Below are 23,526 nucleotides of genomic sequence, written 5' to 3'. Positions count from 1 at the left end.
CTTTTAAACACCCCAAGACTACAGAAACCATGAAAAGCCTCCGTGTTCTGCTCAAGAACTACGAGCAGAATATCTGACAATGATAACCCCGAGTACACACTCTCTATGACCCTCTCTCTCTCTCTCATATTCAGATTCAACTGCATACCATATCCTTGCAGGGATTTGTTTCTCCGGCGTCTGTGCACAAACTGCACTCGGACAACCCAATAAGTGACCACAACAACCGTTCGACACGACACTTTAGCCTGAATTCTTCTTATGTTTTTTTCTTTCTTTTATTGGCGCCCGCTACGACATCGGCCGCGAAACGCCTTCTGACGTCAGTCTGACCACGCCCACTTGGTCGTCAACTTAGTGGGAGTTGGGAGGAATTCCAGTGTTTGAATAAATCTTTGCAGCCGATTATTGAACCACAATCTACCAGACACAGAGGGAATTGGTTAAAAGCAAATGTATCTCCAGGGATGGTAATCTGTGTCAAACACAACAGGAGCCATATATGGGTGTTCTGAATGTGGCAAGATATTCCAGAAAATGAGCCATCTAAAAACACAGAATAGTTCACACTGGAGATAAGCCATTTTCCTTTCCAGAATGTGTAAAAGGATTTACCGCCATTGGCATCCTTCATATACATGTAACAATTCATACAGGACAGAAACCCTATTGTTGTTCAGAATATAGAAAGCAATTCCGAACAATGAGCAGTCTACAGAAGCACAGAAAAATTCACACTGGACAGAAGCCACATTATTGTTCATTTGGGGATTTACCAGCATTGCCAACCTTCAGAAACTGCAAAACATGTAAAATGCACACAGTAGAAAAGCCATATTGTTCTGATTGAGGAAAACAATTTGCCATAATGAATAACCTTCAGATCCACAAAGAACTCATAGTGGAGAGAATGCTCAATAGGGATGATACAAGTACTAAAAACGAGGCCTGTAGCAGTGAAAAGATCACTTCATGATTCAAGAGTGAGGTTCACGTCTATCTTAAAAGCACTCAGATGAATCCATTACTGAGAATTTAACTTAGAAGCCCTAAAGTGGTAAGCTGGAGGGTGAAGAATGAAGGAGCACAGGGAGAAGAGAAATGTAAGTGTCCATACTGTAGCGATAGTGCAACATCTTCAGATGAACAGAAGACCTCCAAATGTGGTTTCAGTCCAAATGGGCAGGATTGCTGGTCTCACCGCAGTGGACATGGTCAGTGCAACATGAGCCAGAAATGAAGTTTCCAACATCACTAATTCTCCAACTTCCCATGTAGGTAGAAGGCTGAAATTTGGCAGGCTTATTCCTTACAGCTTACTTACAAAAGTTAAGCAGGTTTCATTTCGAAATTCTACGCGTAACGGTCAACAACGTCTGCCATATTGAACTTTCTTATTCATGGCCCCATCTTCACGAAATTTGGTAGGTGGCTTTCCTGTGCTAACCAAAACCGATGTACATACTTATTTCGGTGGTATGACGCCAATGTCGGCCGCCATATTGAATTTTCCAACGTCACTAATTCTTCAACTTCCTGTGTAGGTAGAAGGCTGAAATTTGGCAGGCTCATTCCTTACAGCTTACTTACAAAAGTTAAGCAGGTTTCATCTTGAAATTCTACACGTAACGGTCATAACGGTCAAAAATGTCCGCCATGTTGAACTTTCTTATTCATGGCCCCATCTTCACGAAATTTGGTAGGCGGCCTCCCTGCGCTAACCAAAACCATTATGCATACTTATTTGGTGGTATGGCACCACTGTCAGCCGCCATATTTAACTTTCCAACGTCATTAATTCTCCAACTTCCCATGTAGGTAGAAGGCTGAAATTTGGCAGGCTCATTCCTTACAGCTTACTTACAAAAGTTAAGCACGTTTCATTTCGAAATTCTATGCATAATGGTCATAATGGTTGACAACGTTCGCCATGTTGAACTTTCTTATTTATGGCCCCATCTTCATGAAATTTGGTAGGTGGCTTCCCTGTGATAACCAAAACCGATGTATGTACTTATTTCAGTGGTATGATGCCACTGTCAGCCATATATTGAACTTTCCAATGTCACTAATTCTCCAACTTCCCGTGTTGGTAGAAGGCTGAAATTTGGTACTATTTCGGTGGTATGATACCACTGTCAGCCGCCATATTGAACTTTTCAACGGTCTTTGTTACTTCTGAGCCCATCTTCAAGAAATTTGCACGCTGGTTCCCAACGCTAACTGAATCCTACTTATGTACATATATACGTCCATAGCCTGCAGCTCGGTCACCGTGTGAGGCGGCGTTGGGTCCCCATCCCAACGCCTCCCACGTTGTTGGCTGCCTGCCTATATTAGGCCGTCCATCGCTCCAGTCTCTACATTCCCTTCCTTGCTTCGCCACGGGATTCACGTCTCCCTGCTGATAACTACAGCATTTTTATTTAATCCACGGCTTCTCCGCTGTTTTATTGTTCATTTATTACGATTATAGTTATTGTGTAGGTATTTTAGACTTACTTTACATTGTTCAGGTACCTATTTCCTTTGTCATTCCAACCGTACCCGCATTAACATGTCTATCGAGGTGATCACCATCGATCAAAGAACTGTCACTTACCGAGTGGTTTCCATGCCCGGAGATGGCACCTACCTTTTCCATTCTCTGTGTTACATATTGCATGGCCATATCAGGCTCACTCTTGATATCCGGAGGAACATTGTGTCTTATGTATTGAATGACTGGGACAGGTTCAAGGTGTGGACTGATGACGGTACAGGAGATAATCAGACTACACAGGAGCACTAGAAGAGTGAAATGCTTAAGCCCTTCACCTATGGATATGCATTTGAGTTGATGGCTGCCACTGAATTGTTCGGTTTTCGCTTTCAAGTGTACCGAAATGGGCAGATATTTTACACCCTTCGACAACCGCCAATGTCTCTTAAACATCTTAGATTCACAGGTGACGATTTCAGTAGTGGACACTTTGATGTTATGAATGTTTAAACTCTCAAAGGCTGGATGTAAAGTTATCGATGAAACTGGTTGTATACTTACAACGCTTGACAGATGCCGAATGTCACTTCAACACAACAAATCCTGCAAATACTGTCGTAATTGAAACAAATCATGAAACTCAAACCGATTATGACAGCAGCAATCCAAGCTGTGAGATTTGAGACAAGATTACTGTTCACATGGCCAACTGTACATTGCATGCTCAAGAGTAAGCTCAGCGCACAGCTTGGTCATATTACAACCGGAGGGCTGAACTCACAATGTGGTATACAAAGAGATCCTTAACAAATAATTATTGGTATATTTTCCTCAGTTTAAAAGGTTTAATTTTTCTTCTTAATAAAATTTTAAGGTAGTACTTTGCCATGGCGCCGGTATTTTGCTAGGGCTAATATATATGGCAGGCCGTTTTAACATTTAATCTGGTTTACATGATATAAGCAGTTACAGTGCTGATATCGTTGCTTTTAAATTTGATATCAAGCTTTTGAAATTTGATGTCAAGTTGGTGAAATTGGATATCAAGCTTTTAAAATTTGATATCGACTTTTTAAAATTTGATATCACACTTTTGAAACTTAATTTCAAAAAAGAGAGCTTAAATGCTTCCATAGCATGGCAGGTCACTTTAACATTTAATCCATTTGTCTTTTTATGAAATTTGATATCGAGCTTTTCCAATTTGATATCAAGCTTCTGAAATTTGATAACAAATTTCTAAAGCTCGATATCAAATTTCAAAAGCTTGATATCAAATGTGAAAAGTGTGTTATCAGGTTCTGCCCCACAAAATGATGTTTTTTTTTCCTCCGCGCAAAGTGTTCTTCACGTTGTGGTTTGTAGAAATAAAACAGTAATATATCATCATAAAGTGATATACATAAGTGTCAGTAACTTTGACTTTATCTCACTGTGGCGAATATTCAGCTCCTTTAACGCTGAACTTGGAACTGTTTGTTCGGGGTCGGTGGACTCGCCTTTGAATCAGAACGAAATACAAAAGTTCCAAAATGGCTGATGGCGATCTGGTAGTAGGTGGGAGTTTTTCAGATTCAGCAGCAGCTGGTATTTTTATTCGAGTTTTTAATGCTGTTAAGTGTGCCCGACAAGAGTTACCATCATCCGCTGATGGGTCCTCTCTCTTGTTACTGACAGGAAATTCTTTTCAACGAAGATCTAACAGAGGACAGTGTCATAAGTAACTCGCAAACATTTTATTATTTTTTTTGGTTTTGGTAACATATAGAAGAGAAATTGATTTAAAATTGAACAACGACACTGGCGTAGACATAACTTTATTTTAATTCAAAAGTGTTTGTCTTCTTGTTGGAATACTATTGTGATTAGTGTGTGTTTTTTGGTTTGTGCTTAACTTGGTGTTCTCTTTATTGCAGACAACAGAATGGCTTACAGAATAACGAAGTGGAAAGTTAACATCATCAAAGTATTCCATCACCTGCAGACTTGGAAAAGCTCACCAGTGATGGGCTGGGTATGTGTTCGAATATTAAGATTCTTTTTATTGAGCTATGTGTTAATTTTAGATAAGGTTAAATCGCAATTAATCGAGTTTTGTACAGACTTGGATAACTGAACCAAGAGAGAATCTACAGTATAACACCAGAGGTGAAAAATAAATTGGAAGCCCTCGTTCGTAAAGTTATGTTGTAAGTTAAGGATTAAATTAGATGAGTAAATGTTCTTTATATTCCTAACCCCATTCTAATATCTATATATATATAATTCACTAAGGCAAGACACCCATGGAAAGCACGCCGGAAGGGGCGTGGATTCACTAAGCCACCGACAAGTAAGACACCTATGGCGCACACAGCAAGGAGCCACGCCCACCAACTCCAAGACCATTGGATACGACGACAACTCGCAGAGCCATGGCCACCAACTCAGATGCGATGACACAGAAAAAACGGCGTCATTTATATTCGTCTGTCGTAGAGGCCACATGCACCTCCAAGCCACATTGACTGTTCATAGAGGCATAGCAAACTGTTTTACACGCTACATACAGCAATTCGCATCTGCGACAAACATGTGTCTTCTTCACTCATGGACAATTATATGTTGCTCTCTCCGGAGTTCCATCTTTTCATTCACTTTCTGTTGTATCCTCAAACCCTCCCTTTTTAGACAACTGTGTCTTTCCAGAAGTGTTCAACCATCAATAAATAATTATGCGGCGTTTGTTATGCCGCGGGTTCACTATTGTGTTGTATTTTGCTCTCTCCAAGTTCCATCTTTTCATTCACTTACTGTTGTATTCTCACACTAACCTGTTTTAGACAACCGTGTCTTCCAGAAGTGTTTACCATTCAATAAATAATTATGCACGAGATTGAGCGTGTGTCTGCCCAGCGCAGAGAGGCGTGAGTAAGCCGTTGAACCCCATTCGGGCTGCAAACCATGGAATTCCCACTAAGTGCGACTCATACACTCCCACTGGTTACGTCCCTACCCTTTGTACACACCCCCCTCCCACCTCGCTACTACCATAGTCGGGTGTCTTGGTGGATTATATTTAGAAAAGCAGCCAAAACCGCACAGAGCAATGAAAAGTCTACGTGAGTCACAGGTGCATCTGGACTGTGCAAAGGCGACAACGACTCAAGTGACGAGCTGGAGGTGGGCACATGAGCGGGCAGTGCATACTGAACGAGAAATCGGCAGACTAGCATGACGGAGGGAGCGGAATGGACGTCCTTCTCCTCCCGTTCCACCCTTCGCGCCTGAGCGCCATCCACCCCCATCCCTCTGTCTGGCAGGAGAAGGCACGATGGCAGTCCGCCAGTTTTCAGTCACGGACGATTGTGTGTTGGTTCGTTCCATGCATTGTTAAAATGTTGCTTTTCTTGCTGATTTATTAAATTACCGATTTTTCTAAATGTTAATTTTCTCCCTGTGCTTAAAAATCATTAAAAAACCGCCCTGATTATGCGGCGTATGGTACGCTGCGGGTTGGCTAGTAATTAATATTTACCTCTGTAATTTAATCTTTAAGTGACAACATAACTCTACAAAGATATTAGGTTTTTTTTTGCGTGTTGGCGTTTTAAACGATTAAAACGAGGTATGTTTTTCTTTCATCGTTAATGTTTGTGGGCACAAAATTTGGTCCTTCTGTTTCCGTTGTTTAATTGTGCGCGGAGCTGTTAGTGGCTAAAAACTGTGCCGGCTGCAAGTGTATACTTCTCGTGTTGACAGGTTTTGTGGTTTAGTAAGTCTGATAAATGTAACTTACAAATAAATACATCATTGTCGCCTTTTAAACTATTTGAATTTTATTGCCTATATTGTACTATTTTCCTTTGCACGTAGTTGTCTATTGTGAGCACCCTCTATTAGTAGTTTAGGTTGTACACGAAACCAAAGGCCGTGTCCGAACTTTTTTTAGCTCATGGTAGGATTATTATAGCAGTCCGTTTACAACTCTTTTGATTTGTCGTTGTATAGAGACGCGTTTCTGTAATAGGGTTGCTGTCCACACCGTATTTTGAGCGTTTCTTTAGAATTAGAGACATCTTAGAAAATGGTCTCAGGAGCCGGAGCCTGACGTGAAACCTTGTCAAGCCCACTCTCATGTGGCCCCAGGCTGAAAATGAATACCCAGTATTGTCTATCATGCAATATTTAAAAGAAATGACAAGTTTATGTCTGGTAAAAACATCATCAAAGATGGATAATACAATGTGGCAATCAGAAAAAAAATATAAATAGTGAAGAACACTTTTTAAAAAATGAAAGCTCTATAATGTAAAAACTGTATTATTTCAGACAATGAGATTTCAAAGCATTTATATTATCCACATACATTATGATATTGAAGTCTGGGGCTTTGACAAAACAACCTATAAACAACAAAGAAATCTGACTTTTTAGAAAAGTGCTAATAATACAAGTTAAAGTATTATAACAAGCAAGCATTAGAAGAAAAGTTAAAATTACAAATAGGGGAGCCAAACTTTAAAAATAAACCATCACAGCATCACTAGAAAAAGGAAAGTAACATAAAACAACTGGACATCAAAGAAAAATGTACAGTCGAATTTCAATGATCTGGAAATGTATACTGCAGAAATCCTGGTACTCCTTCAAATGGCAAAGATAATCCAAAACTGAGAATTACAGTATTTAAAAATGTTGGAGTCTGGTATAGCATTGGTATATCAAATAAACAACCTTAAATAGATAGATGGATAACTGGAGATGCAAGGTGCTCTCAAACAAGTGTCTTGAGTTTAATTCAAAGGTTAAATAAGCACTGCTTTCTAATTCCAGTGGCATATACTGCACAGTAGTATTAGGACTTGTGTTTATTATATTTGTGGTAGACCCTTTTACACCAGGCAGCTTACAAACTCTGTGCACATATCATGTTAAGATTTAAATACATTCTTTTAAACTCAGGTGTACAGTTGGCTTGAGTGACTTGCTCTTGGTTTCTACCGCGTATCATTGTTAAGTGGAAGTTCTACCTGGTGAAAATGGTCAGTGCCACGATTAGCTGGGGACCAATCAGCTGAAGCTGGAACCTAACATTCGTTTTCGATCACTTGTATCAAAATCAGAGTCCGACAAGTCATAGTCCAGTTCAGGGATAATAGGCAAAATGTCGTCTGCGGAGCATTTGCTTTGATCTCTCGCCAGATCTCCGTACCATTTTTGCCGTTGTTTGCGCCATACTACTCACAAAAGCGCAGGACCTCTCGTCAGACCAATGCATCTAACATTCCTTTAGACAACGAGAGTCCAACTAAAACATACCAGTTGGTTTTGTCACAGTTTACAGTTGATTGCCATTCTTCTTTTTGACAAAAGTCGACATCAGCCCTGAAAGAGTTACAGTCTGTGGCATTAGAGCTGTCCTACACAACTTGCTATTAACAAGAGTAAATGCTCGATATTTTTTCAAATAATTATACATTTGTACAAAGTGGTGAATTTAAAGCCTATTACTTTAGCTACTAGTAAATTTTGCCATTATCATCTATTAAGTGTCTTGCTCTTTTTTTTTTTAAAGTGGTAAATTAATCCAAAAATGTATTAAACTAATTGTGTTTTTTTTGGTGCATTGAGATACTGTAAATATGATGGACCAAAATAAAGAAATAAAAGAACAATCATTATTTGACAACTCTTGATAATCCAGAAGATCTGATAGTCCAGCACTTGTATACTTGTATGATTGTGAAATTAAAATAATTTTTCAGTACATTGAATCAACTATAGAATGAATATGAATGTCTTAAATAGGAATAACAGGATTGGCATTTGTACTATTTTTAATATCTCATCACAAATAATTCAAACTGTATTTCATCACTCCTAAAAATGGGTGATGCTGTTAACAAATTGTCACAAACAAGAAATTAAGGTTAATGTAGTTAGCCAGTAAAACAAAGCCTAGAGACTCAGCATTTAACATTGTGTTCTAAATATAATACCCTTCTTTTAGGTGTATCGGTTCATGAGTTGCAGAGAGCAGAAGAAGATACTGTCAAACGTTCTGAAATTGACCTTAATTGGAGTCTTGGTGAATTAAATCAGTTTATACATGTGAACTTTGCGGACACAGACAGGCGGACATCTTGTTTCAAACCACCACACGTTTATTTACACTATTTACAATATTCATTTGGTCACAAAGACCCAGTTCAATGGTCACTCAGACCTAATCACGTGCACAAACAAACCCCAAACAGTCAAAGTCCTGGCCACAATGCCTTGTCTTCGGGCCGCCTCCACAGTTCCTCTTGCCTCGTCCTTCTTCCACCCGACTCTAGCCTCGAATGAATGGAGACGGCCCTTTATAGCGGACCCGGATGAGCCCCAGGTGTTCCCGGCAATCTTCTTCTGGCCACGCCCCAGCGTGGCGGAAGTGCCGGCTGTCCTCCTGGCTGCTCTCCGGGCGCCGTCATAAATCTTCCCCCCCAGCACTTCCTGGTGTGGTGGAAGTGCTGGGGTAACAGGTCCCCAAGGCACTGGGGTGCCTCCTGGCGGTGACCACGGGCCCCTACAGGGAAAGGCTTCCATGCCCTTGACCCGTGGCTCCCAAAGCAATCCGGAAGGCAAACCCCACGTGATCCAGGCAGGGCTCTGACCCTCTTCCGGTCCCTCCTGGCGTCCCGGCCGGGTCATGGCCCCTGGCATCCCTGACAATACAGTATGTCGGTGTTACCCAAGACTCACATTACATTTGATTGGATTCAGCATGGCAAGAGCAGACAAAAACAGAAGGCTTACAAGATTGGTTGTTTCTTCAGTGAATGATTTTAAAAAGAAAGTTGGCCGAAGTAAATTGTATATTATTCCTCATTCCTACATTTCTCCTCCTAGCCAGGTAAATTCAAATTGTTTTCTTTGTTCATTTCATGCTAATGCATGAGTCAATATTTAATAAACATTCTTGTATTTCAAAACAGGATGCCCCACTGACTCAGATCACTTTGTCTTCAACTGCAGTCCTCGCCACTAGACCTGCAATACTCTCACAGCTGACCCTCTGGCAGAAAACAGATTTAATGCCCAGCCTTTTGCAACTTTAATTTGTCCCATTTCTCCATCTTTATCACATGCATCACAATCTAGTGTACCCACAGATTCTGCCCACCATACTACAAGGACACCCTTCTTCACCACTTGCTCATCCAGTTGCTCAGTCCTTATTACCTGCAATCCCACCTCAGCCACAGTCTTCTAGTGCACCTGTAGATTCTGCTGTCCCTGCAAACCTTCTTCCAGTACAATCCACCATACCTTATAATCAGCCTTCTCCAGCATCATTTCATTCTTTGACACAATCCTGTTTCTCTTCTTTCCAACCACCTATACAGTTATTTTCACATACAGAGCCTTCCCAGGAAATTCACCATCCTCATACACTTTTCATTAGACCCCAAACAGCATCTTCTGGATCATCAGTCCATCTTCCACGTTTCTCAGAAAATGCAGATGATGCTGGTTCTGTGATCCCAATTCAGGCTACCAGGGTCAAATTCAGAGGTAAGCAAGTGAAGGACTAGAAGAATATCTGGAATTCTGTCAAAAACATGAGTATCATTGTTTATAGCTTATGTATTGTTTTAAGGTCAAAGTCTGGGTGTTTATATTTTTCTGAATGCAAAATATTTAACTTAACCAGTTATACAGAACAGTGTCTTTTGCAATAGGATGATGTTGCTGCTTCTGAGGAGGTGCGAGCGGGATCTCCAGTTGTAAGTGTTTGTGTTTACTACATTAAGTGCAGCATCTGTTAAATTGCAGCCAGTGATTTAAGTTGTTATGGTCTTGTAATAAACCAGCTGCCTTTGTTTGGAGGTTACTTACAGCGGGGATAGACAATCACATCATTCTGCGAACAGTGAGAACATCTCCAGCAGTAGGTATGTATTAGATATTTATGTAATATTGAGTGAGTTCAAATGTCAAACTTGAAATTATGAACTTCCCCTTTGAAACTAGAGGGTCTGGAGAGGACACGGATCACTTGAATGATTTGTAACTTCACGAGATTGTGGCCCCCCTAGATTTAGACCACTCCTGTCTACTCCCCATTTGTACATCTTGATGACTTTGGAAGAGTCACCAAATCTCGGCATTTAACTCCAACCAAAAATTAAAATAAAGATGGTATGCATGCCTAGCAACAGTAAAAATGTGAATAGGGGGCTTTTACGCTATGCAGAGGATATAAATGGAGTGACACTGTATGTGGTAGGTTGACAAATAGTTTTATGAATACATTTTATGCTACAGTTTTTAAAAAATATACTGAGTTTTGTTTCTTTCTTATTGCAGCTTAGGAAAGCCTTCTTAATTAATGACTCAGACTCTGAGGATGACATAGTCGTGTTGGGCTCCCCTGTTAGAACCTCTGTTGACGTGAGTTACATCTCTGTCAATGTGTGTGAAATGCATCAATAATTTCTTGCTTGAAATAAATCAGGTGTTTAATTCATTGACAGGAAGAGGTGAATTTGGCCAGCATATTAAGAACCTTCCAGATGGAAAACCTCAATGAGGACAGCAAATTCACAGTAATTGGCACGACGGAAGAAAATACTGCCTAGTGCCTGTGCAGCCTGGCAAAAAGTTACTTTGCATGGCATAAAACACCAGTCAGTGAATATGTTGGTGAAACAGCTGATGATTATGGCGGACCTCAAAGAGAGTTCTTCAGGTTTGGAGTCTTTTACAGTGTGTGTGTGTGAGAGAGAGCGATTGTTTAATATGACTTATGCACATGATGGAATGCTTATTGTCTCCACTTAATTTATGTATTGACAGTTCTTCGAACTTCCCCTTCTTTATGATAGATTGTTATTGATAGATGTCCAGACATTGCTTTGAGTTTTTGAAGGTTTGGGAGGACATCTTTTTTTCACGTATGACCAGGCAGCTTTGGACAGCAGCAAATTCTATACAGCTGGCAAGCTTATAGCCTGGTCTATAATCCATGGTGGGCCAGGAATTAAAGCCTTGGATCCTCATTTGTTCCAGCTGATGTGTGGCCAGACAGTAAAACTGGAAAAGTTTAACAGCCATCATTTTCCAAATGTTGATATTCATGAAATGATTAGTCAGGTAATTTTGAAATTAAGTTATCTATGGCCAGTAGTGCATTTGCATCATTTGACAAACACTAATATCTTTTAATTCTCAGATTTCACAGTGCACACCTCCTGCAGATGTTTTTACTCTACGAGCACAACCAGGAGACTGGATTGCAGACTGTGGAGTCCCGGGAATTTTTACTGCTGGACTTGCAGATAGAGTGGAACCTCAGTTTACGAGTGTTTTGCGAGCTAAATTTTTTAATAAATTTTGACTTGATAAACGAGCGATGTCTTGCAATACGAGTAGTATGGATACACTTTGTCTGCTGAGCGTCATGTGATCACAACTGAGCTGATGGTTCTCTCTCTCTCTCGCGTGCACGCATGTCTCTCTCTCTCTCTTCTCTTGAGGGCAATCGTCTCCTATTCTCCGTCTGAGGAGGAATAGGGGCCTGGTGCAATATGACCTGGGCGGTGGTTGAAGGGAAAGGTCTTGGTGGCCTGGAACCCAGACATATAAACTGACTCTTGGGATCTACAATGTCACCTCTCTTGAGGTTGGTGGGTGAAGTGGAGAGATACAAACTAGATATAGCTGAGCTCACATCCACCCACTTACTTGGTTCTTGAAGTAAACCCTTCAAATGAAGCTGGACTCTCCTTTACTCTGGAGTTTCCCAGTGGGTAAAACATCAGCTAGAAGTGGGCTTCTTATCAAGTCCATGCCTGGATGATGTCATGTTGGAGTTTGTCCTGGTGAGAGAGTGAGAGAGAGAGAGAGAGAGAGAGGGCTGCCATTGTGTGGCTGAAGGTTATGGAAGGGAGGAAGGACTCAGACTGCCATATGTGCCTATGCATCAAATGTCATTTTGTGGTACCGGCCCATCTTGGAATCAGTGAAGGGTATCCTGCAAAGGGTCCTAGATGAAGAATCTGTAGGTCGGCTGGGAGAGTTTAACGCCCACATGGTTAATGAAGGAGACACCTGGAGAGGCATGATTGGGAGAAATGGCCTCCCTGATGTAAACCAGAGTGGTGTTTTGTTATTGGACTTCTTTGCTAGGCGTGGTGTGTCCATAACAAATACCATGTTCAAACATAAAGGTGGCTCATAAGTGTACTTGGTACCAGAGCACCTTAGGCCAAAGATCTATAATAGATTTCATAATCATATCATTGGATTTGCGGCCATCTGTTCTGAAAATTTGAGTGAAGAGAGGGGCGGAGCTGTCAAATGACCACCACCTGGTGGTGAGTTGAATCAGATGGTGGGGAGGCGCCCGGACAAACCTGGAAAGCCAAAGTGAGTAGTGAAGGTGGACTAGGAACATTCGGGAGAGGCCCCTGTTCAGTTTTTTTTTAATGACACACAGCAATGCAAAAAAGAAAAGATATCTAAAATTACAGATTGGTAAGAGAAAAATAATTGCAAAACATATCTGAAAATAATAATCTTCAGGATTTTAAATTTTACAAAGGTCATAAGCACCAGAATTCACGACCAAAACTCCAAAATGCCCAATCACCCATGACAGCCAATTATCTATGTCACGCAATTTGTCATGGAAAGAAAAACCTTAAACACCGCACAGCTGATGTTTGATGTTCTTAGTGATAGCCTCCCACTTTTTAATACTATTTTCGGATTCCCCATTAATAATAATAATACATTTTATTTATATAGCGCCTTTCCCATGCTCAAGGCACTTACAGAATATAAGAAAGAACGGCAGGGTATACAGTATATAGCATAGTACAAAGCAAATAAATAAATAAGAAGATTAAGACAGTAAATTCAGAGAAAGCCTAACAGACAACAGAATTGATGGTCTAGCACACACACACACAGGTTACATGAGCATCTTGACAGAGAGGTAAACTGAGAGAAGGGGAATGAAGTCAAATAGAGCTAAAAGCCTTCCTGAACAGATGAGTTTTAAGTTGTTTTTAAAAGAATTCATGGAGTCAGCTGACCTGATTAATTTCGGTAGGTCATTCCAGAGTCTGGGCACTATACAGCTGAAGGCCCTGTCACCCATGGAGTGTAGATTAGTGTGGGGCACAACAAGATTGCCAGAATCAGAGGACCTTAGTGGGCGGCAGGCACATAGTGATGGAGAAGGTCACTGATGTAGTTTGGCGCGAGGTTATTTAAGGCTTTGTAGGTTATTAGTAGGATTTTATATTCGATTCTGTAAGACACAGGGAGCCAGTGAAGACGGAGCAGGATGGGTGTGATGTGCTCGCTGCTGCTGGTTCGAGTAAGGACTCTTGCAGCTGAGTTTTGAATAAGCTGGAGCTGTGATATAAGATTAGAAGGGGCACCTGCCAGCAGCGAGTTACAATAATCTATGCGGGATGTGATAAAAGCATGGACAAGTTTCTCAGCATTAGAAAAGGAGAGGAAGGAGCGAACACGGATATGTTACGGAGGTGAAAGTAAGAAAGTTTCTTAATGTGATTTATGTGGTGGAGTAAGAAAGGGAGGAATCAAAAATGACACCAAGATTCTTTGCAGTAGAGGCAGGTCTGATGAGATCACCGCTAAGATTGACTGGGAAGGAGCTCATTTTATTAAGTTGCATTTTAGTCCCAATTTGCAGGAGTTCAGTTTTGTTGCAGTTTAATTTTAAAGAGTTCTGCTCCATCCAGGTTTTAATTTCACTAAGGCAGGTTGTGAGCTGAGAAAGCTCTGATGAAGTTCCACTTTTAACATTGAAGTAGAGTTGAGTATCATCTGCATAAAATGATAGCCCAGTCCATAGCTACGAATAATATGGCCAAGGGAAGCATATAAATACAGAAGAGAAGAGGGCCAGGACAGAGCCCTGAGGAACTCCTTGTGTGACTGGCGCGAGCTGGATCTGCTGTTGCCAAGACTAACAAACTCTTGCCTATCAGTCAGATAGGACTTGAACCACTGGAGGGCAGTGCCAGAGATACCCAGCATGTTCTCCATTCTGACAGTAGAATGTCATGTCTGACAGTGTCAAATGCTGCACTGAGGTCTAACAGAATTAATATGCTGGTTTGTCCAGAGTCTGCTGCCATAAGCAAATCATTGGTTACCCGTAGCAGAGCAGTTTCACAGCTGTGCTGCACCCTGAAACCAGACTGAAAGGGTTCCATCAAATTATTAGACGTTAAGTAATTGGTGAGCTGGGAAGCTACAACACGCTCAAGAGCTTTTGACAGGAAAGGTAAGTGGGAAATAGGCGGAAATTGTTAAGATTGTCAGCATCAAGACCAGACTTTTTAACATTGGGGTTACAGAAGCGATTTTAAAAGTGAGCGCACAGAGCCAGTGTCAAGGGATGAGTTTATTATTGTTGTAACAGTCGGGATTATGGCATGAAGGCAGGATTTAAGTAGTGTGCTGGGGATGGGGTCCAGTACACAAGTAGTTGGCCTCATCTTACAAAGCAGGTTATTAACAAACGCAGATGTGACTGGTGAGAACTTAGAGAAGGAGCTGGATGGAGTGGGAAAACAGGGAGAGATATAAACAGATGATGTATTTATGTTAGTTGAATTATTTAGATCTTTAATTTTGTTACGGAAAAGTGGAGGATATCCTCACAGACTTCAGTAGAAGAGGTAGTTGGGCCAGATGCAGGTTCGAGTAGTTTATTAACTACAGAAAACAAAACCCTTGGGTTATCGTGGCCACTTTCTATTATTCTGCCATAGTGGGTGTTCTTAGCAGCAGTTAGTGCTTCTCTGTAAGCTCTTTGGTGGTCAGAGAAAGCCTGGATGTGCACAGTGAGGCCAGTCTTACGTGACATTCTCTCAAGGTGTCGCCAGCTGCTTTCATAGATCGCAATTCTGAGTTATACCAAGGAGCTGAACGTTTAAAGGAAACCTCCTTATGTTTTAAAGGAGCTGTTTTATCTAATGCTGAATGAAGGGCTGAGTTATAGTGGTCAACAAGACTATCTAGTGTTGACGGAATAGGTGCAGACAGTAAAAGATCAGAAATGGATCCAGAAAGGATAGAGGGACAGATATTTTTAAGGTTTCTGTAAGAAATTTGTCGTTTACAGGTAAGAGGAGGTAAAGGCAGTGAGACAGTAAAAATACTGCTTTTTGGTCAGAGAGTCCCAAATCAGTGCTGTAAATATTGGCAACAGATAGTCCAGAAGTGCAGATCAGATCCAATATATGACCACCAGAGTGGGTGGGAAAATCAACATGTTGTGTCAAGTCAAAACAGTCCAGTAAGGATAGGAATTCATTTCTCAGTTTAGATGTAGTAATGTCAATATGGATGTTGAAATCACCAAGAAGGATAATTCTCTGAGAGTAAGAGCTTAGGTGGGTTAAAAGTTCAATCAGATCAGATAAGAAGGATGCATTGTATTTTGGGGGACGATAAAGAACAATGAGTGAGACAGGACCTGTTTCCGTTATTAGTTTAAGAGCCAGGCACTCAAAAGACAGTGGACAGTCAATTGGGATTCGTTTGATATTTAAGTCTGCTCTGATAATTACCGCTAGCCCACCTCCTTGTCTAGAGCTGCGAGGTTCTGTATGGAAAGTGAAACCAGGTGGAGTCGCCTCCGTGAGAGACGTCAATTCGTTTGGTTTTGCCAAGTCTCCGTTAAACACAGTATATCAAGTTTGGTGTCAGTGATGAGTTCTGACAGCACCAATGCTTTGCCATTAAGAGATCTTGAGTTAAACAGAGCAATATTAGTCAATGAGGCATCTTTTTGCACAGAGCTGTGATCAGGGTTTATTTCCACAAATGTAAATTTGGCACACTGACACTTGTATTTCCAGAGCCATGAGAAGGAATGCTTATTCCTGAGCAAATGCTGCCGGTTGTCTTTTCATTCGCACCCCGGCGGTGGCGGCGACCTGACCCGCGATGTATATATTTCGGGCGCTGTAAAATACCGGCGTCTTTTAGGATGTTCCAGTCAGACCATTTGCTCTGGACAAACTGTTTAATAAGAAGGAGTTTGTCATGAGAGTATTTTAGCATGATACTTGGCAATACTTATCTGAAAAGCAGTGGAGAAGCAGCACAGCATAGCGGAACCATTTGGATTAGATGAGATGAACGGCGATAGCAAAGCAGCAGAAAGCATAGCAGGAGGAGGTAGCAGGATTTGCAGGTTCCAATACACAGCCACAAACAATAACGCTTGATAATTTCATGCGTGATCGCCCCGGAGCCATAAGCCAGGTTAATATGAGCATCAGATCAGATCCCAGTCGTACAGTACTGTAAAATGAATCGGGAGCAGATCAGCATAGCGAATATAATCACGGAGAAAGATTATCCCGAGGTCATAGATCGCCAGGTACAAAGAAATGTTCGTAGGTCTCGTCCGCGATCCACAGACTCAGCTGTTCCCAGTCAAAGTAGAGTCCATAAAATCTGTAAATATTAAGCCAAATCCATGCAATTCAGGTCGGCTGTATCCACGAACTATACGTACAGTAAAAGAAATAAAACAAGCGTGAGAAAGTGTAGAATAAAGGCGAATTTTGCGAAAAGTGTTGTTAACAGGGAGGAGCGGCAGCAACTTGCGTGCGCCAGCGTCCCCTCACCCCTCACAAATTCTTTAAGCTGAGCCTTCAAAAAGCATCAAATTATGAAATGAAAACTTCCAGTGACCAAAGGACACATTATCTGGGTCTCTCCATTGACACACTAGTTGAACTTTTGAAGCAAGAGAAGCAATTGAAATACCCCATTTGTAAAGCTGAGATACTGAAGAAAGACAGCAAATCATACAAATCAGTAATTGTGATACTACAGGTATTTAGATATCCAGAATGGAGGCCAGGGCCCTCGCAACCCTATCACTCCGATGTATTCCCAAAAGTCATGTATAAAGGTGACAGGCATCTTAGATGGGCAGAAAATACCTTCTGGAGAATCAACCTTACCCATAAACAATGCTTATACTGTATTATGTAATATACAGTGTGTACGATGAACAAATCTAAACTGCACCTACTGATAATTGTTGCTAATTGGTGATTGCTGGACTGTCATGGTTGACACAACTGTTCAACGTTGCGTGGTCAGCGGGAGCTGTACCTCTGCTAAAAAGAATTAAAGGAACACTTTTTAATCAGAGTATAGCATAAAGTCAATGAAACTTATGGGATATTAATCTGGTCAGTTAAGTAGCAGAGGGGGTTGTTAATCAGTTTCACCTGCTGTGGTGTTAATGAAATTAACAACAGATGCATTAGAGGGGCAACAATGAGATGACCCCCAAAACAGGAATGGTTTAACAGGTGGAGGCCACTGACATTTTTCCCTCCTCATCTTTTCTGACTGTTTCTTCACTAGTTTTGCATTTGGCTACAGTCAGTGTCACTACTGGTAGCACGAGGTGATACCTGGACCCTACTGAGGTTGCACAGGTAGTCCAACTTCTCCAGGATGGCACATCAATACGTGTCATTGCCAGAAGGTTTGCTGTGTCTCCCTGCACAGTCTCAAGGGCATGGAGGAGATTCTAGGAGACAAGCAGTTACTCTAGGAGAGCTGGAGAGGGCCATAGAAGGTCCATAACCCATCAGCAGGACCAGTATCTGCTCCTTTGGGCAGGAGGAACAGGATGAGCACTGCCAGAGCCCTACAAAATGACCTCCAGCAGGCCACTGGTGTGAATGTCTCTGACCAAACAACCAGAAAGACTTCATGAGGGTGACCCAAGGGCCCCATGTCCTCTAATGGGCCCTGAGCTCACTGCCCAGCAGCATGCAGCTCGATTGGCATTCGCCATAGAATACCAGAATTGGCAGATGCACCACTGGTGCCCCGTGCTTTTACAGATGAGAGCAGGTTCACCCTGAGCACGTGACAGAAGTGAAAGGGTCTGGAGAAGCCATGGAGAACATTATGCTGCCTGTAACATCATTCAGCATGAGCAGTTTGGTGGTGGGTTAATGATTGTCTGGGGAGGCATATCCATGGAGGGTCACACAGACCGCTACAGGCTTGACAAAGGCACCTTGGCTGCCATTAGGTATCAGGATGAAATTCCTTGGACCCAATGTCAGACCCTATGCTGGTACAGTGCACGACAATTCCTGGCCTCATGTGGTGAGAGTATGCAGGCAGTTCCTGGAGGATGAAGGAATTGATACCGTTGACTGGCCACCACACTTTCCTGACCTAAATCAATAGAACACATCTGGGACATTATGTTTTGGTCCATCCAATGCCACCAGGTTGCACCTCAGACTGTCCAGGAGCTCAGTGATGCCCTGGTCCAGATCTGGGAGGAGATCCCCCACAACACCATCTGTCATCTCATTAGAAGCATGCACCGATGTTGTCAGGCATGTATACAAGAACACAGGGGCCATACAAAGTGCTACGTACAATTTGGAGTTGCTGCAATTCAATTTTGGCAAAATGGACTAGCCTGCCACATAATTTTTTCACTCTGATTTTTGGGGTGTCTTTGAATTCAGGGCTCTGTAGGTTGATCATTTTCATTTCCATCAAACGATGTGGCATCCTTTCGTTCCTAACACATTACCCAGTCTATATCAGTATAGATATCCAGGAGGATTTCTTTTTCCCATTGAGATCTGATGTGTTTTCAAAGTGTTCCTTTAATTTTTTTGAGCAGTTTATATATATCCCCTATAGAAAATTACATTGATGTAAACCACTTATTTAGTATAAACCTATGACAGAGAAGAAAATAAAATGCCTTACCAGAAATATCATCTGTCAAAATAAATTCCCAGCTGTTCAGACCGAATGATTTAATGGTTCAGATGTGACAGACTCAGTGCAGTGTGTGGTAAACTGACCAGTAAAGTGGAGTCGTTTACAGCTGTACAGGTTGTTATGTCAGGGCCATACTGGAGTATACAGACTCTGTGTGCTCTTAATATGCCGTTTGCTTGTGTAGTCATATAGGATGATGCCCAGCTGAACTATCTGCCATCTCTATCTTGTTACCAGTTGTGATGCTGATGCCCATCAGTGCCTGCTGTACAGTTGGACTCCTGGCCTCCTCCAGTCTCAGAGACACTCAAGACAGGCTGATGTGTTCAGCTCACCACTGGGACTTGATGGAGTCAAATGGAGGATAAATAAGATATGAACTACAAACAAACATCTGTCAAGTTTTATTCTCTAAATGTAACTTTTTCATAAGTAATATGTATTATAATAAACATATATTTGATGATCTTAAAGAGGTATTTAAAATCCCAAAAGTAATAAAGGTCCAATTAAGTCAAATAATTGAGTACCCTGATTAACAGGTGCACAGTCACAAAAAACTGCAAAATTTTTACTCTTTCAAAGGCATAATATTTGCTCTTCACAGATCATTTAACATAATAAACTTCACTATAAAAATAATAATTGAAATGTGATATGATAACTGTGTTTCTTACATTTAACATTGATAACATGCAGAGACAGCCAATGGATTCTTTAAAGTCACAATTTTATTGCCAGCTTTCTTAACGATGTCTGTTCCCTGATACCTGAACGTGAGAGTGTCAAGTATGTGATTTGTAATATTCTGTAATCATAATACAGCGAAAAACAAACTTGAATACGAGATCCACAGACAAGAAACTGACTAGAGCTGCTGGTGTGTTGAGAACAGACATGAAGACCACAGAATATTTGACAGACATCAGCAAACAAAGAACAGACGCTGATCTGCAGGCAGAAGGGGCGACAATGGAATAGGAATACTTAAATAAATAAAAGTTGATAAATAGTCATGAAAGTAATAAAACACATTTTAGGGTTGTGTATTATAGAAGTAAAGATTTAACTCTGACAGTTTCTTCAACGTTTAAAATTGTAATACGTTTATAGCCCGTCTTTAAGGTGACAGTTAAATGTAGGCGACGATTTAATTTGGATATTCGAGTAAACAACAACAGTCAAACATTTGTTTTTATCTGACTGACTTAAAAAAGTAGAGTCCACACTTAAGTCTACATCAGTCCATTAAAATTAGGCGGACACAAATTTGTATTGTTTCGTTCATTTAAATTTTCTTCAGACGTTGTTTAGTAACGATAAATATCTCATATCCAGACTTTTATTATCATTATTTTTTCAGAACCGCTAATAATAAATGACGGTGGTAAAAATACACTGCAGTCTTAATAATGCACTCGACATTGCTGTCGTGTAAGATAGTGGCACTAGTAGACTATCGTCGCTGATTTATTTTACAAATATAAACTCCGTCTCTTACTGTAACTTTATCTTGACCGTCCACCTTTAGAAATTATCTTACACGTCCACCTTTAGAAATCACTCCCATCTTCCATTTTACGTATCCATAAGGCAATTGGCTAAAGTGCAGCATGAATGACAAGTAACACCGATTGGAGATTTGTTAAATAAAAAGGTGATTGGCCGCGACGTTTACATTTTCGATTGGCTGTTCAGTGCCTGACGTTCGCAAATTTAATATATGATTGGCTGAAGTTGAAAATAATATTCACGCCCATTTTACTCTGGTGTGCTGCAGTATCTACTTTTGGGGACAAGCCTCGCGTGAAACGTCATCAGCGGCGACAAAACCTAAAGTTGGAGTGTGCTTCGCGTCTCACTTCTAGTAAAGAGAAAGAAACGGTGTGTGCTTACTGTTAAGCGAGCCGACTTTTTACATTCACCACGTCATCCAGAGAAAGAAGGTAAGTAGTTCGAGTTTCGGGTCGACACTTTACGGATGTGTATGTATTTTTTTTTCTTTTCATCCAGAATTACAGTACATCACTCGAATATCAGGCCAGCGGAATGTTGTAGAATGTATTCGACTGCATTTCTCTGTGAACCAATGTACTCGCCTTTTACTGTTTAGCGGGAGGCGTCACTTCGTGTGGTCGATGTATCTTCTGCCCGTGTTACTCTTCTTAACCTATAAGGCACTAAACGGTCTAGCCCCCGCCTATTTGAGTGTCTTGCTCCATCGTCACAATCCCCCTCGTGTTCTTAGACCCGCAGATCAGCTGCTCATAACCGTTCCCAAGGCACGTTTTAAAGCTCGTGGTGAAAGGGCTTTCTCCGTCTGTGCACCCAGGCTCTGGAACTCCCTGCCCTAAGTGGTTAGGCAAGCCGCCTCAGTCGCCACATTCAAATCTCGCCTAAAAACGCACTTCTTCACATTGGCTTTTAATTCTTAAGCTGTCTCATTTCCACTTCCTTCTGGCTATTTCTCTATTTTATTGGGTTCCCTGACCTGTTTTTAGTATCTCTGTTTTGATTCTCTCTTAGTGTTTGTTTTTTTTAATATTTTGCTATTAGACCTGCTTGTTTTAACTGTACAGCGCTTCGGTCAGTTGTAATGCTGTGTTTAAAAGCGCTCAACAAATAAAAATGGTATGGTGTTCCGTGGGATCGCCGAATTGTTTGAGGAGATATCTATCTATCTATCTATCTATCTATCTATCTATCTATCTATCTATCTATCTATCTATCTATCTACGTCCACTGCATTCCAAAAAAAAAATCAATCCGATAAAGAAAGTACACTCGCAAGCTCCTTCTCCGATCAGCGTCACACATTAAATATTTCATAAAAGAGCTGAGTGGGTTTCCACGATTATGTTGCTGACGTAAACCTCCGCGTACTCCTTCACTTCTAAACAGTAGAAGTCAACCGGAATAACTGGCAACCAGTTTTACAATAAATTTAAATTTCCCCAAAAATCAGAGAGACACATTTTATCCAACTGAAGAAAATATCTCATTTTCCTTTGGGTTACGTGGGGTGAATTTCAGTTCTTCCAACTAAATGAGTGTTTGTGCGAGACATGCAGTGTATATCGTTAAATTTTTAATCCCAGAGCGGTTTTTTTTTTTTTTTTATTTAATTTAGATATATATAGCTAGATAGAGATATAGTTAGGTAGATATATACAGTATTAAACGGCACATTCCAAGAACTCGGAAAAACTTCGTTTTTAATATACAGAATAAAAAAGGAAAAACATCTGCACTGGAACTTTTGAATGCATACAACATTTTAACTGAAGTTGAAAAGCCTTAACAGAGCAGTTGTCTTAATTAATGTTTCGAGTTTATTGAGATCGCAAATTTATGAGTGTAATGGAGTTATTTAATAAATTAGTACATTCAGATTATATTCTGTAAATGCTGGCATCCTCCTCTTACGTGATTAATGTGTATCTTGTATTATAATTTATATAGTGTTGATCCGAGGCTGTGTATATAGATATTAGATATATATTATAACTGTATTTTTAACTAGATGTTATAATTTATTTATACAGTGGTTATCTTCGGCCATGTATATAGATAGATATACACACTGACTATCTGAGTTAATGGAGGTGTTATCAAAATGTTATTCTATATCTTAACTACAATTATTTTATTCTTTCTCAATAGCTGACATTTCCAAATTAGATGACAAATCTATGTATTTGAATCCTTCCAAATAAATGAGTATTTGAGCAAGATATGCAGTGTATGGATCTTTTAATTTTTAATCCCGGGTCCTCCCTGCGTGGAGTTTGCATGTTCTCCCCGTGTCTGCGTGGGTTTCCTCCCACAATCCAAAGACATGCAAGTTAGGTGCATTGGCGATTCTAAATTAGTCCTAGGGTGTGCTTGGTGTGTTTGTGTGTGTCCTGCGGTGGGTTGGCACCCTGCCCGGGATTGGTTCCTGCCTTGTGCCCTGTGTTGGCTGGGATTGGCTCCGGCAGACCCCCGTGACCCTGTGTTCGGATTCAGCGGGTTAGAAAATCGATGGATGGATGAAAAGCCTTGTTGTTTTACATCATTTTTTGAATTTGTTCAGATTGCGAACTTAAGAGAGTAGTCGTGGTATTCAGTAAAATAGTAAATAAAGACTAGAGTCTGTAAATGATGGTGTCCTCCTCTTATGTGTGTAATGTGTACCTGAGACCTTGTATATTCGATATTATAGCTATATATTTAGCTAGATAATATCATGTGTTGATCTA

At 40.8% G+C, this 23,526-nt stretch overlaps 1 protein-coding gene and 2 long non-coding RNA genes across 3 annotated transcripts in view; 2 read left to right on the top strand and 1 right to left on the bottom strand.

The window, feature by feature from the left end:
• LOC120534721 (zinc finger protein 239-like) overlaps window positions 1-23,526 on the bottom strand; it is a 113,266-nt gene that overhangs the window by 3,102 nt on the left and 86,638 nt on the right. The window lies entirely within an intron of this gene.
• On the top strand, window positions 9,106-10,895 carry LOC120533478. Its single transcript, XR_005634497.1, has 3 exons — window positions 9,106-10,021; window positions 10,189-10,233; window positions 10,337-10,895. It is a non-coding gene; the product is annotated as an uncharacterized LOC120533478 (long non-coding RNA).
• Window positions 10,983-11,858, top strand: LOC120533479. Its single transcript, XR_005634498.1, has 3 exons — window positions 10,983-11,198; window positions 11,306-11,602; window positions 11,682-11,858. It is a non-coding gene; the product is annotated as an uncharacterized LOC120533479 (long non-coding RNA).

Source organism: Polypterus senegalus, chromosome 8 (genome assembly GCF_016835505.1).
Source record: "Polypterus senegalus isolate Bchr_013 chromosome 8, ASM1683550v1, whole genome shotgun sequence".
NCBI classification, from domain to species: domain Eukaryota; kingdom Metazoa; phylum Chordata; class Cladistia; order Polypteriformes; family Polypteridae; genus Polypterus; species Polypterus senegalus.
The sequence above is the reverse complement of the archived record's forward strand: the minus strand, read 5'-3'. Positions and strand labels throughout refer to the sequence as shown.